The following is a 14079-nucleotide window of genomic DNA, read 5'->3' as shown; positions in this document are numbered from 1 at the left end:
CAAGTAAATCCGTTTGTAACTTACCAGACCAACTAGACAGTATCCGCACAGAAAGAAGACAAGATTACGCGAGTACATACAATCGCTACAATCTAAAATCCATAGCAAGTTCGGTTGTAGTCATATACCGCCAAATCGTCTTTTTTGTTCAACTGTAAAAGTCGTTACTATTCTGTAAGATAAAGTAATTACTACTCGGTATATTTTATAAACCAAAGTAAATACTACTCGGTGTGCGGTTTGAGATTAACATATTACATTTGAGTATACGAGATTTGAAAGTATGACCATCGTAGTTGAGAATTCATTTCTTACAATCGAACGCAGGTGTTATATCGAAAATTATCGTGATGTAAACATAAGGATTGTCTCATCGATTTAACATATGAGATTTTGTAATGGTCTATCATGACTTGATCATTAAATTATTCGCGTTAATTAGACCCGGCGTTGTGGTAAAGGTTATTATGACAGCAACAAACTTTTCAGTACCGTTGTTATTAACATATTGAGTTGTAAAACTATGCGTGTCTGAAATGTTCATGATTGAAAAATTATTCCACCTTGGTACATATCACTCTGCGCATCGCGGATATCAGAAAATATTTTACAAATGTAATTGTTTCCAGTAACCAAGACTAAAGATGAAACAACAATTTCGTTTGCTGATTAACAACCGGTGCAATACTTTATTGTCGGAATCTGCGACATCGAATTGAAACATACGCACATTACGCAGTACGAAAATATCACTTTGGGCTCCGGGGTCGTGTCATTTAATCTGTGTTAAACTCTGTTCACACTCTCTGTCGAAAATGCGAGAAATGTAAAAACATTACGAGGTCACACTCTAAGACTTTGATCATCAAAAAAGTAAATAGAGGTATCTTTACTAGATGGATTCTATTCAACAGACTTGATTGATACAAAACCCATAACAATAATATCGAAGTATGTGCTACACTGAAATCTACAAAAAGGTGTTTGTATTGCTGTTCATAGTAGCGATATCGATTTAAACCTCCAGAATAATTGTCATCATGTAACCAAACTAAGGAAAGTTGTTGTCAATTTGTATGATGTTCACTGAATGCATACTAGAACTAATTGTGTAACGCACACGATCAGAGAAATTGGAAATTTTCCCATTGTCATTCGTCACAATACTCGGCCACTAAAATACGTTACTTGGATGTGATTGAATCGCTGGTAGTTAACTGGATAAATCAAACCCCTAAGAAATTTCAGTCACCCATTGGATATTAAACAGTGTCGCCTAATCGGTGTGGGTCGCTTTTTCTAAATACAAATCATACCTGGCCATCGCTGATAATTAACTCGGTAAATCAAAACCTTAAGAAATTTCACTCACTCGTTGGATATTAAACAGTGTCACCTAATCGGTGTAGATCGTTTTTCTAAATGTAAAACATATAGGTTCAGCAGAAAAAATTTTCACCCACTCGGAAATGAAACCAATGTGTTGGTCTCCATTCGATATCTTGTTTGTGTCAAATACTTTGCAATGGACACATTTGAGTGGTTGAGCTTTACATCATCAAGCTGTCATTAGTAAATCAAGATTTCGGTAAACTTGTAAATGTATCATTTAACTAACCGACATTTAGTGATTCGTGAACATACCAAACGATACACATCCACCTACGATCTTAATTTCCATCATCGTGATAATCGAAGCACATTTCTTTCGAATTCGTAACATCCGGCTTTTCTGTGACATGATAAATTTTTGACAAGTTATGCTTGGAAGATTGGCTGCATATCTCGAAAAATAATATACCGCTCATATTGATACTCATATTTCTTGAGTTTCTCCGCTTAATGTAAATGTAAACTCAGCCGTCTTTTAACATCACAAAGACATTGATAAAAAGTAGGCAATCAAACGCTACAAGTTTAACTTTTGTAGGTAGTGTATGATTACCCCACGCAACTCCTTTCTTACCGAAGGCATATGAAATATATTCATGTTACACAAAAATACTCGATATTCCCATGCTACAAACCTGTACAATGATTGGAGGTGCTTTCAACTGTTTCGATACCTCCAAAACATTATTGTCTGAAGGGTTGTTCATGTATCTTAATAATCAAATAGTTCAACACGGAACTAGTATTAACAGAAACATCAGAGTTGTCTACACAAAAGTTCGTATGTGTACAGTATGCGAATACCATGTGTAAGTCCAGCACAACTGTGGTATCCATCCGGGTTTAGTTAACACAATTTACGACACCGAGGTCGCCTCATCTTTCGTAAGACAACAAACCAACCAAGGCTCAGGATATGTCCATGTCATAGCAATAAATCAGCTACTCCAACAACAGAGTACATATGTTTTCTAGTTACGGTGCTTACATCTTACACACAAATCAATCTACTTTGCGAACAAAAAGTGCTGAGTCATCAAGTGATTACCCTAGCAACAAACCTCCTAAACGTACTATCATACAAAATGGCCGTTATAGTCACCAACGGTACATCGTACAAGTAACAAGTCTCGAGAATCCAGTTATTCAAAAAACGTGAAAGTGTTTCTACGCCAAGTCGTTATGTTGACGAAAGCGTATATTGTAATATCATGATCGATTTGCATTCGTTGGTCACAAAATGTCACTACTCTAAATAATTATTTTTCACTCAAACACAAACGCATACTTGTCACCATTCGTTTTCATCAAGCACGAGTTCAAGAAACCTACTTACTACGACATGAATTGTTATTTTTATGTTGTGTAAATAGGTAATAATTCATTTTAGTAACACTATATCAACATCATCGAGTTGGGCGAATAGATTTACATGTGGTCTTGTGGTTTTAATCGAAGTACACAGCACGGTCTAATGTAGAGTCATCTCTATTGTACAGCAACTCGGTAATCGAAATGCATGCATTAAAATTTAAACAGCGATCTTGTTTCATCACGCGAAAAATATGTTCACTATCGCGATACTCTGCACAGGACGTGTAAATCCTTTTCACACTCGTAATAGTATCCCAACGGCTACCGGCGACAACGTTTAACAACACCAACGACACTAAACATACGATACCTACCCAAGTAAAATTTCCATTTTCACCTGGAGGTCAGCCGTTACCTGAGTAAAAATACCATTATTCTTTGGAGATTTATCGTTTAATCAGAGTGACAAAACATTTTCACTTGGGGGTCTATCGTTTCCAAAAGTAACAAACCCCCTTTCCTTTGGAAATCTATTTTTTCCCTGGGTAACAAACAATTTTCACTTGGAAATATATTTTTTCCCCGGGTAACAAACCTTTTTCGCTTGGAAATATATTTTTTCCTTGAGCAACAAACCTTTTTCACTTGGAAATATATTTTTTACCGGGTAACAAACCTTTTTCGCTTCGAAATATATTTTTTTCCTGAGCAACAAACCATTTTCACTTGGAAATATATTTTTTCCTTGAGCAACAAACCATTTTCACTTGGTGGTCCGTCGTTTACCTGAGTAAAAATATCATTTTTCTTTGGAGATCCGGCGTTTACCCATTGTAACAATACATTTTCACTTGGAAATCTGTCGTTTACCTGAGTACCAATACCGTTTTCACTTGGAAATCTATCTTTTCCCTGGGTAACAATACCATTTTCGTTTTGAAAACTGACCACCACACCGGCCAATTTGATATTTTTGTATATTGTTACAACGGACAGTGAAAAAATATACACCAACAACGACTCCGATACATTTGTGTAATCGCATACTCACTTGTTCTGGTGCATCCCATCAAAATCGACGGTTAGCCACACACACACATACAATAACAATGCGCTATTTCGATATGACTGCGATGTCCGGGTTCGTGCTTTAGATTTCCCAGAATCAATCCGTCTAAAGTTGTAATCCCCCGACTTTGTTAACTGGCTGATACACGGATAACAATCTCCGGAAAATGTAGGAACGCATGCTACCCATCGTGCTAACGATTCCAGGTTACTTGTGATTAATTTCCTTGCTCACCCTATACAGATTATACGTACAGGGATATGTAGCGGTAATCGGTTTGGTCAATACATATCGCCCCATTCAGTATGGAATTACAAACCCAATACAGGTCGGTTCATAACCGGATCCGGATATTCAATGCAAAGCGATAAAGCAGAACCAATGACCAAATGTAATTAAACATGTAGATTCACAACCCTTGATTTTTTTCGTGAAAAATGAAAATACATATCGAATATAAATTACGATTGTTCAACCCTACCAAGTATTCACGTAAATGTGGTTTATGACATTACATACAATGTGTCGGTGTACAAATGTTGGGTGTTTATGCACACATCGGTATGACCCATAGACAACATCATCATACCCTCCAGGATTTCGTTATTGCATCGCGAGGTCAATAAAATCAATTTTGTATATTCAATCGGTGGTATAGACGACGGAAGGCTTGGAGATCCAATGTAAAATTCAGACAAACAAACGGGTATATTTGTCCATCTTGGGTATTCACTCAACTACCAAATTTGATAGTGTGCATAAACATATATTTGACTATGAAGAACCCTCATGTCGTTCTCAGTCATGCTCTCAGTCACTCCATCAATATATACATGACCTGATACAAAATATTTGTTTGTCAAAAAGGTAGTTTTTGTTAAGCCTAAAAATTGTACTTTTGCACAAATTAAATGCATGTTCTCCCGTGTCAATTGGTAATTCTACCAACATTAAAGACAAGTATAAAGCTATAAAAGTTGTCATTGAATAGCTTAACTGCGAAACTCATATGCGTGCCATTTCTTTTGACTTGTAAATGGATAATTTCACGTTGAGTCAACAAAGTGGGTATACCTAGTAACCATGTCAAACGAGAAGCATAAATCTGGTATATTTGATTGATTTCAGATTCAAATGCCGATGAATGATTCCAATTTCATATTAGAAAGGAGTTCACTGCGTGGAAGTTCACCTTCGATGTAGTAATTAGAACTTTATAGTTGATCACAAAGCACCCAACTACAAACAGTTGATTCAAAAATTCGTATCTGCATCTGGAAAACTTGAAACAAACATGAGCATAAAAGTTCACTTCCTCTTCAGTCATCTTGATATATTTGCTGATCATCACGTTGATTAGCAAGGGCAGAGGTTCCACCAAGACATCAAAAAAACACAAGAAAGATATCACGGCAGATGAGATGAACATATTATGGCAGACCATTGCTGGTACATTTCAAAAGACTGCACAAAATTCCTCACAGGCGAAAATCGTATAAAAACAACTGTGTTTTAAAATAAATTGATAATATTATGTTGTAACTGATCATTTCAAATTTACAATAGGTGGTTGACGTAAAACTGATTGAATTAATGTCACGTTATTTCAGTATCAAGGTAGCCTAAATACTTAGATACACGAGTGGAGCTTATTTATGAACAGGATATCCGTGAAAGTCTATAACCATGATAAATCTTATACCCCGCAACATAGTTCTGTTGATGTATTTCGATTCAAAAGAGTCCAATGCGTGTAAAATAACAATTGGATTGAATTCCAGAACTTTATAGTACGACAGAGCCGATTTTGTATCTAGCCATTACAGCGAAAGTGGGAGATTTTGGTCGAAATAGCCCCATGGGTTATTTCCAAAACAAGAACCAATTTGAAAAAATAGGTCATATTCGGTATCAGTGCCTCCAGAACCCCCAAAACCACTCTTACTTGGTCTGCCTAAAAATATGTGTTGACCAGTGTAATATATTATTTTATTGGATTATAAATCGAAGCGCCCTTATATGCAGGAAATGTGTTGAGATGCATAAATTTTCTACATCATCAGAATCTCCAGGAAAAATAATTAACGTCTGATCTCTTTTGATCATAACTTGTTAGATGCTCAATCTTGAATGTTGTCACCACTCACCATATTTGTTTAGTAGAACATAATATACCGTCATTTTAGGGCGGCTCAAGTATTTAGTAGATCATATTGAAGGATTATATTATATAGAATTTCCATATATATCTATACTGAAGCAGATCCGTACTAGGCAGGTAGCAAATCACACAACTTACCTGGCAAAGACATTTCGCATTCAAACCATGCTTCGATCTCATTTTCCTATCTGTCAGAGCCTTCTGCAGTTCCAGCAGGATATTAATTTCATCGTCTTCATTTCTCTGCAAATAATTAGAATCATAAATAGATGGGCGAGGGACTAATTAGAATAATAATAGCTAGGTGAAGCACATTCCAGCAATTCGAAATCCTGCATTCTAGCCATCACATCCCGCTTCGGATGAAGGCAAGGTTTGCGCATTAGCAATGACTAGGCATTATGAAAACTTAACACAATACAAACTTGATCTGTCTACATTCCAAAAACTTTATCAGGAGTAAGATGCATTTCTCGCGCACATCTGCAACACTTTTATCAGCAAGCAGTTGAAACTCTTTTCTGATCTATTTAGAATAAAAGCGCCTCACTCAAAACGATTAGTCATGAAAATGCACATCACTTATTCAGGTTGGTCAGAGTTCGTAGATTCCATCCATATTATCCATTTTTAAATGCATAGTTATTCACAAACTTATCTTGATATCAACACAATTAGATTTGCTTCATCTAATTAGAAAATGATCAATTTTAGCCTATGGTATCACTATACAGTGCAAACTTGGACACATGAACAATTCTAGTAGTAAACTTCCACTCGCGTAGTGCGAAATATCAATCTAATACTATTTTTCAAGCGTTTCTATACTGTATTCTCAATTAAAATCTTGTTTATTGTTCTTCTGAATCAGAAAATGGCTCATCGTCCGCGGCATCTTGCAGTTAGGTAACAATAGTTTGTTGTACTTCTTTGTCATTCGGAATTTCTGTCAATTTCAAAGTTTTTGCAAATTGAGTAATTCTAATTCTAATATAATTTGGAGAAAAGCTGTGTTCTAATTCTAATCCAATTTGGGACAGCTGAAAATTTGCTAGTTGTCCAAGTTTGTTTGTTTGTGGTATTGACGGTGTTTGTCGACTACTATGGTCATTTACATCAGGCCAATAATTTTCATAAGTTCCGTAACTGCCGACTTATAGCACGGCCCCCCTCTAGGCTTTTTATAAGACACCGCTTACGTGGATGAGGTGGCGAGGAGGAGCCTAGGTACACCTTCAACACTTATGTATCAGAATTCCGACCTCGGTCGGACTCGAACCCGCAGCCACTGGTATTGCAGCCGCGAATTATACCACTGCGCTATCTCGCCAGTGTTGTCCAAGTCTGGCACAGTGTACATGCCATGTAATAGGAAAATAGATAGGAAACATATTCGCTCAATTTGCCGAGGTGCAGAAACAATTGCATTTTACTGATTTTCGAAGTTACGACTGCGAATCGAAGTCATCTGTAAGGAATATAAGAACTGACCAGTCTAATGTCGTGCACCATTGGAAAGCTCTTTAAAATTTCAGCAACGCCAGCAAATTCTAGCAACTTCAACTGATTACGAGAGCGATGACATGCGGCCAATTGGCGCCAGGTCTATTGAATTCTACTTTCAGCTGCACCTTGGCGTCTTCAATCGTTATATTAGGGTGACCTTTTGAATACCATGAAACTTATCAATGACGAATATAAATATAAATCATCCAAATCACTTGACGAGTCTACAAACAACGTTGGCGCTCTCCATGAAGACGTACCAGATGTCTATTCCTTTAGCGACAGATCTTTTGAGAAGTAATACTGAAAAGCTTTTGATCATAAATGCATTTGGAGGGCACAACCAACACTTTACATTGAACATTCTACCAAAATCAAAATATAAAGAATTGAAACAGAAACAGGGCAACTACAAAACGAGATGTAGCCTACATAACTTTATCTGCAAGAGAGGTTTCATTGCTAGGTCTATAAATCTATGATATCTCCGGATGAAAATACCATGTAGAATCGGCTCATATTCTGGTCTGCTCTTATACGGCACATCAAGTTGCTAGATCGTAAATAGGTAATCTATATCTACTCAGAAACTGGTCCAGTGGGAAACTTTACAACATAAACATTAGGGTGGTCCTTAAAAACGAATTTTGGAAAGTTGTTGGTCTGACCCTGCCAAAATGTTCTTTTTGGTTAAAAAAAAAAACACCATGTGTAAAATTTTATCGATATTCAATAATGTTTAGAGATGACTCAATTGATCCGAAATTCCACCCATATTGGGTATAGAACACATATAGTCACTTCATGTTTGTTATTGGGCCAACGCTTGAAAGCATGGGTAACCTCATCTGGGTATTAGCTGATCATTGACAGGGGTGCTATGAAGACCAATGTTATTTTATTTTGCCAAGTAAGCTCAGGTTGAGGATGTTAAGGCACATTTTTGCGGTCAGCAACAACTCCAAATGCAAACTATACACTTGCTGCGAGTTTTTTGTGAGATGGGCAGAAACATCCTCAATCATTCCTTGAAACGTTTTTTGTGGTTGTTTGAGACACATAATGTGGAAATGAAGCTTCTTGCATCAATAACACTATAGATTGCCCATTCCACTGAGCTGCCGGATATTCAAGAAGACCATCGGAAAGATGCAAGTTTTTTAAAATAAGTGTTGTATTTTTTGTCGATTGAATTGTCTTCTTGGGAATGTGTTTCAAGGTAATGTTTAAACACTGTAATGGTCACTCTTTCATGTCCTTCTCTTTTGTATCTATTGTAACTATCTTGTACTTTGTGCCCTTGTCGAGATCATCATCAAATAACACTAAGCCAATCACCCCTGCAGACGGCAACCACTGTTGCTCTACCTTCGTCCTCACTGTAGCTTTGGATGCGTTGACATTATTCGCATGATACTTCTGCAGCTGCATTAGAAGCTGAAATCCGTCACATTAATGTTGGCTGTTGCCCATGCTTCAACGTGGATACGAAATAGAATAGCCTATGTAGAGGTACCGCAATTCTCGATGCTAGCTCGATAACTATTTAAGCGGAACGAAACACCCAGACCGTGAAAGTCTATATCACTTTCGACATCCATAGCAGACATGAGGTGATTACTTCATGAATGTAATCGATTGCGATTGCGATTACTTCGGAATCACGCGATTACGATTACAGCAAAATCAGTGAGTAGTCGATTACGATTACGATTACATTGGAAAAGTAATCACGATTACTCGCGATTACATTTATTTTGCTTCTCAGAACTAATCTTGGCCGATATATTGGAAGACAATGTAAGGAATTACGGATTGCGATGAACAGGCCTAATGAGATAACAACTTTGTTTATAAATGATAGTCATTTGCTTGTTACATCGTAATGTACCCATTGCCCAACTTTATAGGGGACGATTTATCGCACGCATAGATGTTCATTCTTGCCAGGTTCGTAACTGTCGCACCCTAAACTCCCCAATAGGGTGGAAAGCGAGTTAGAAGGGGTCTCAAAAGTATTTAATACATCAACATAAATTAGAGTATTTTCAAGGGATTTAATCAACTTGGAAATTTTCTTCGAGTTTGGCGATTTAATGTAATTAGATCAGCAGTTCTCAACCTTTTTGGACATGCGCCCCCTATGGTAAAAAAATTGCGCCCCCTGACCCTACTGCACGTATCGTCATGTCAAAAAGAGCACATCACCTAAAACAGAGGTAGGCAACCTTTTTGCTAATCACGGCCGCATTTCGACTACTTGTGCACCAAAATCGCGAGTAGCAATGTTTTGAAGAGTTGCTGGGGCTGAATATTGTCGCGAAATTTTTCAGATTCACGAATGAATTCCGTAATTAATAGTAGCCTATAGCAGTATCACATATTACTATCAAATAGCCCATATTTATCCTTTCTCAGCCCATGTGATCAGATTCACCGGTAGAGTTTATGGAGGTAGTGCTTTCGAAAATTTAGGGCAAGGTATAAATGATAATGCATCTTCGGGTGGGTCGATTGGGATTAGTCACTTCGTTGCATGCTGTTATTTCGTGAGCCCCCATCAGGATTGTCGATTGTATCGGTAGTGGAAATGGTGGAAATATATTGAAATCGCCCAAATGTACCGTAAACAAATTTATTTAGTAAGGAGCACACGATTCCGATTCCGGCTCAGATTGAGAAGGGTGCTACTATATTAAAATCGATAAATAAAGTAATGTTGAGTTGCGCGGAGTGAGAAGAAAAATTCGAGATCAATTAAAATCTCTCTAAAATTCGGAAGAGAATTCGTAATTTCAATTTGCATGTCGACAGCCGCCAACACATACTAATTGAATTAATCGTCGACGGCCGTGCAATTTCCTTCTACAGTCGTAGGTTGCCAATCCCTGATCTAATAGTATAGATATGGTATGTCTTACGCCAAGTTTGAATCCGCATTCCAGTTGTTGAGTCTCTAACATTTCTGACTAATTCCCCTAAACTTATTTGAAAATAGCAAAAAACATTGAACAGGACATCAATTAATTTCAAGGTAGGTTGCACTGAGACTAATCCTAATGCTGGCAGTGACTACAGAGAGCACGGCGTCGTTCTGTACTGCCATGCTATAAGATTGATCAGTTTTGGAATTGAATTAAATTGTGCTGATTTAGGGTAGCCAAATTAAGGGTGAAACCGAGCAACCTATATGGCATCTAAGTCTGTCTTAGGCAGTGCAGTTCGCCAACCATTAACAACAGCTACCCAGCGCACCGAGCTTTAGGCTACTGCCAAAGCTATGAAGTAATAATTGACTTACACGTGGGGATTTCTCTAAATCTTCAAAGAATATCAAAAATTTGCTCAAACGAAGTTGAAATCATCCTATACTCCGTTGATCGCGACTGCTGGAGTTTGAATTTTGCGAGCTTTCTTAAATACGAAATAAGTTTCATCTTCAACAATCGTTTTCTCAGAATTGTTGTGAAACACATGTTTAGTCAGAATTCATACATACTTTGTCAATTTCCCGCGCCCCCCCCCCTGAGAGCCTCCCGCGTCCGCAGATTGAGAACCAATGTTCTAGATAGCCTGATTTTGTAATGCATACCTCTCCGCCTCAATAAAAAAGCATGCATGATTTATAGGAATAGACATTTCGGTGCCGGTCATTACCGCGCCACGACACACCAAAATACATATGCAGTTTTAGGGCCTTTTCATACTGGATTTACGAAACTCTTTCGGGAACACGTTCCGAAACAGGCGATGTTCACATAGAGAAAAAAATACCGAAACAGTTCCGGGAAAAGAGCGCGTTCATACCTATTTAGAGTTACTGCGAACTTATGTTCATACAAGTCGTTTTTTCGGTAAATTCGCGGGAAAATATGGCCAGTATGAACGCGATTCTCCGTAAGTGTTGATAGTTACGAAACCATGTCTGTGGGGTGTTCCAGTTGTAATATGCTTGTGGAAAACGATGAGGGATAGGCATATTCGTGAGATGGGGAGAAGTTGGCTCCAACGTTTAGCTATTGGATGTTGCGGATATGCCTTCTCGATGTGCATGGGGCTCTATATACTCAATATACCAGTATCAGTAATAGAGCCCGAGCATGTTTCTGGCTTGTATCTTATCAACCGAAGCTGAGAGCAGAAACTGAAATCCAGCAAAGAGGATAGAGTCCTGGAATGAAAGGAACCACCGATCACACCTGCGTATACAACAAAGTCAGTTTATCTTGGTGATTGCTGTATAATGGTTTGGGTAAATCTAATCGTATGTACACTGTACAGAGAAACCAGGGAATTCGAGAAATCCGTGAGAGAAACATTTGGTATACTCTGCGACGAGCTTTGAGACCATAACGAAAAGCAGCCAGCAAATTATACGAGCTCAATTTCTCTTGCTTGCTGAGTAGCTGTCGCTCTTTGGAGGCTAGCCAATGAAGCCAATCGTTTATAGATCCAGGTAAACATCAGATGTATTTTAAGAAGGCAACTGTCACAAGTTGATTTTAATAAAAATAATTCTGGTGCCTAGTAGGGCTAGACACAATGATTCGACTAGACTCGAATCTGAATCGCGGATTAACTTTATTGATTCGAGTCGAGTAGTAAAATACTACTTTTCGAGTACTGAAATTATACTGAAAGTTGGTTTACTAACGAGAATTATACTGTAGTTTTGATACTATTTTCAACTGAGTAAGCCTTGAAACCTTGATTGGCCGTGTCGCAACATACGAGATAGTACAAAGCTACGAACGTTGCTGGAAATAACACATTTCCGAAGTCATGATCATCACATAACCCTGTCATCTGTCAAGCAGTGCAATGAAAACGGTATGGTCGAAAAAACATTAAAGTATCTTTAATGTGACGGACAATAGGCGTTATGTTCTTGATGGTGGCATAAAATGTAGCCTACACATTTGAATTTTGGCATGGTACATTGTGTTGTGATGTCATCATTATGATACTCGACTCGAAGCGTAATAAGTGATTCAGAATCGAATCACTCAGGTACTCAATTTTGCCCAGCCCTAGTGCATAGTAATATTTCTATATTTGTCATGGCGGAATGTCAGCCAGTTTTTGTGTAGCATACCACTACAAAAAGGTCAGACAAATTTGGTCTTGAATCATGATGTTAGAAAAAGAAGTCTGAAAGACCAATTGTTCTTGCCAAGTAGGCTACTTTCTGTCTCAAAAGCAAGACCCAAATAGATGGAAAATATACTTAAACTGGAAACTGAGCAGTCAACACAATGACTTGGACTCGAGTCATAAAACCATGACTCGAACTGGACGCTCTGCTCGATGAGTTGGTAAATTGAAAATGACTCGACTTGAATCTAGTCAAAACTATTGAAGTGGGATGGACTTGTGACTTGGTTACAACCCTGCTCACTTATTAAGACTGAAATTGCTGAAAATGAGACAAAATTTGTATATTTTTCTAGTGTAGTCAGACATGCACATCAATCTACTCATTTAGTTACTAAAACTAAGTAGTTCTAGTTGTGGATTTGAAGAAGTGAATAGTTTCTGGTTCTAGTTGCGGATCTTTGAAAGTGAGTAGTTCTAGTTCTAATTGCAGATTTTGAAAAGTTGATGGTTCTAGTTCAGGGCCGGCCAACCCGTGACCCGCGAGTTAATTTCCGAAATTAGTAGTATTATCAAAAATGGATTGCACAGATTGTGAACTTGCAAAGCCAATCAAAAATTTGATTAGTCTGGCAGCAACACTTGAGATGTGATGACTGAAATATCAGTTTCGACGCATTGGCAGATCCATGAGCCAGTCACGCAAAAAGACCGTCGACTATGAAACCTAGGCACAAAATGATTGCCGCATGTTGGATGAAGCTTTCGATATCGATATGTCCGGGTGCCGAATAGTCCAGTCCTTGCAAACTGAGCCCAGCGATATACAGCAGGCTTGCAATATAGTCAAGTGACAATATTATTAATCTATCAACTTGAAAAAATTTGCGCGGCTAGTGGCCCGCAGAATAGTTCGTCAATCGAATGTGGCGATTTGGCTGAAAAGGTTGGCCACCCCTGTTCTAGTTGCTAGTTTGAAAATTTTTGTAGTTCTAGTTAAAGTTGCGCATTTTGAAATTCCAGTACTTTGTACAAGTATTGTGGGTGGTTAAAAAATTACCACAGCAACATTTGTACCAAACATGCATTTGCCGCATTCAAGTTTTTCAGGATGACTTCATGATTGGGAGCCTGATGGTTCCGTACTAGCATACATAACTGATGACGCAGCCTATCCCTTTCAGCCCTGGCTCATGAACCCTTTTTACCTGAAACACAGAGTATAAGCTAAAGCTAATTTCAAATATGTAATATAAATTTCCTTTCTGCTGCCCTTAAAATTCACAATTGCTTTTTCAGAAACTTAGCAAAGCACACATGAGGTTGAAAGATTTTTGTCGACTGAAGGTGCGGTGTTCGGCTTTTCTCAGAAACTGCAATCCGCTAAGGCCAGAATGATACAGAGGATGGTATACGCAATGAAGACAAAACCTGGTGGTGATCCAAGTATCGCTGGCCCAGACGTCGGAAATGCCCTGTGTGACTTTCTCAATAAACAATGCTCTTGCTTAACCAGATGTGTTTGTGCTGTTTCATTTTATTC

At 38.0% G+C, this 14079-nt stretch overlaps 3 long non-coding RNA genes across 4 annotated transcripts in view; 1 reads left to right on the top strand and 2 right to left on the bottom strand.

Annotated features, from left to right (window-relative positions):
- LOC145449027 (uncharacterized) overlaps window positions 1-14079 on the bottom strand; it is a 374781-nt gene that overhangs the window by 100714 nt on the left and 259988 nt on the right. The window lies entirely within an intron of this gene.
- Window positions 1-14079, bottom strand: part of LOC145448778 (uncharacterized) — a 75870-nt gene that overhangs the window by 39914 nt on the left and 21877 nt on the right. The window lies entirely within an intron of this gene.
- LOC145448986 (uncharacterized) lies at window positions 11262-14051 on the top strand. 2 transcript variants are annotated; one of them, XR_013918091.1, is made up of 3 exons: window positions 11284-11657; window positions 11724-11898; window positions 13836-14051. It is a non-coding gene; the product is annotated as an uncharacterized LOC145448986 (long non-coding RNA). The 2 variants fall into 2 exon arrangements; XR_013918090.1 differs by having other exon boundaries at window positions 11262-11898.

The sequence above is a fragment of the Botryllus schlosseri genome, chromosome 10 (genome assembly GCF_051294905.1).
Source record: "Botryllus schlosseri isolate E-star chromosome 10, Bs_hap1, whole genome shotgun sequence".
Taxonomy (NCBI): Eukaryota; Metazoa; Chordata; class Ascidiacea; order Stolidobranchia; family Styelidae; genus Botryllus; species Botryllus schlosseri.
Note: the sequence above shows the minus strand (reverse complement) of the source record. Positions and strands in the feature narration are given on the sequence as shown.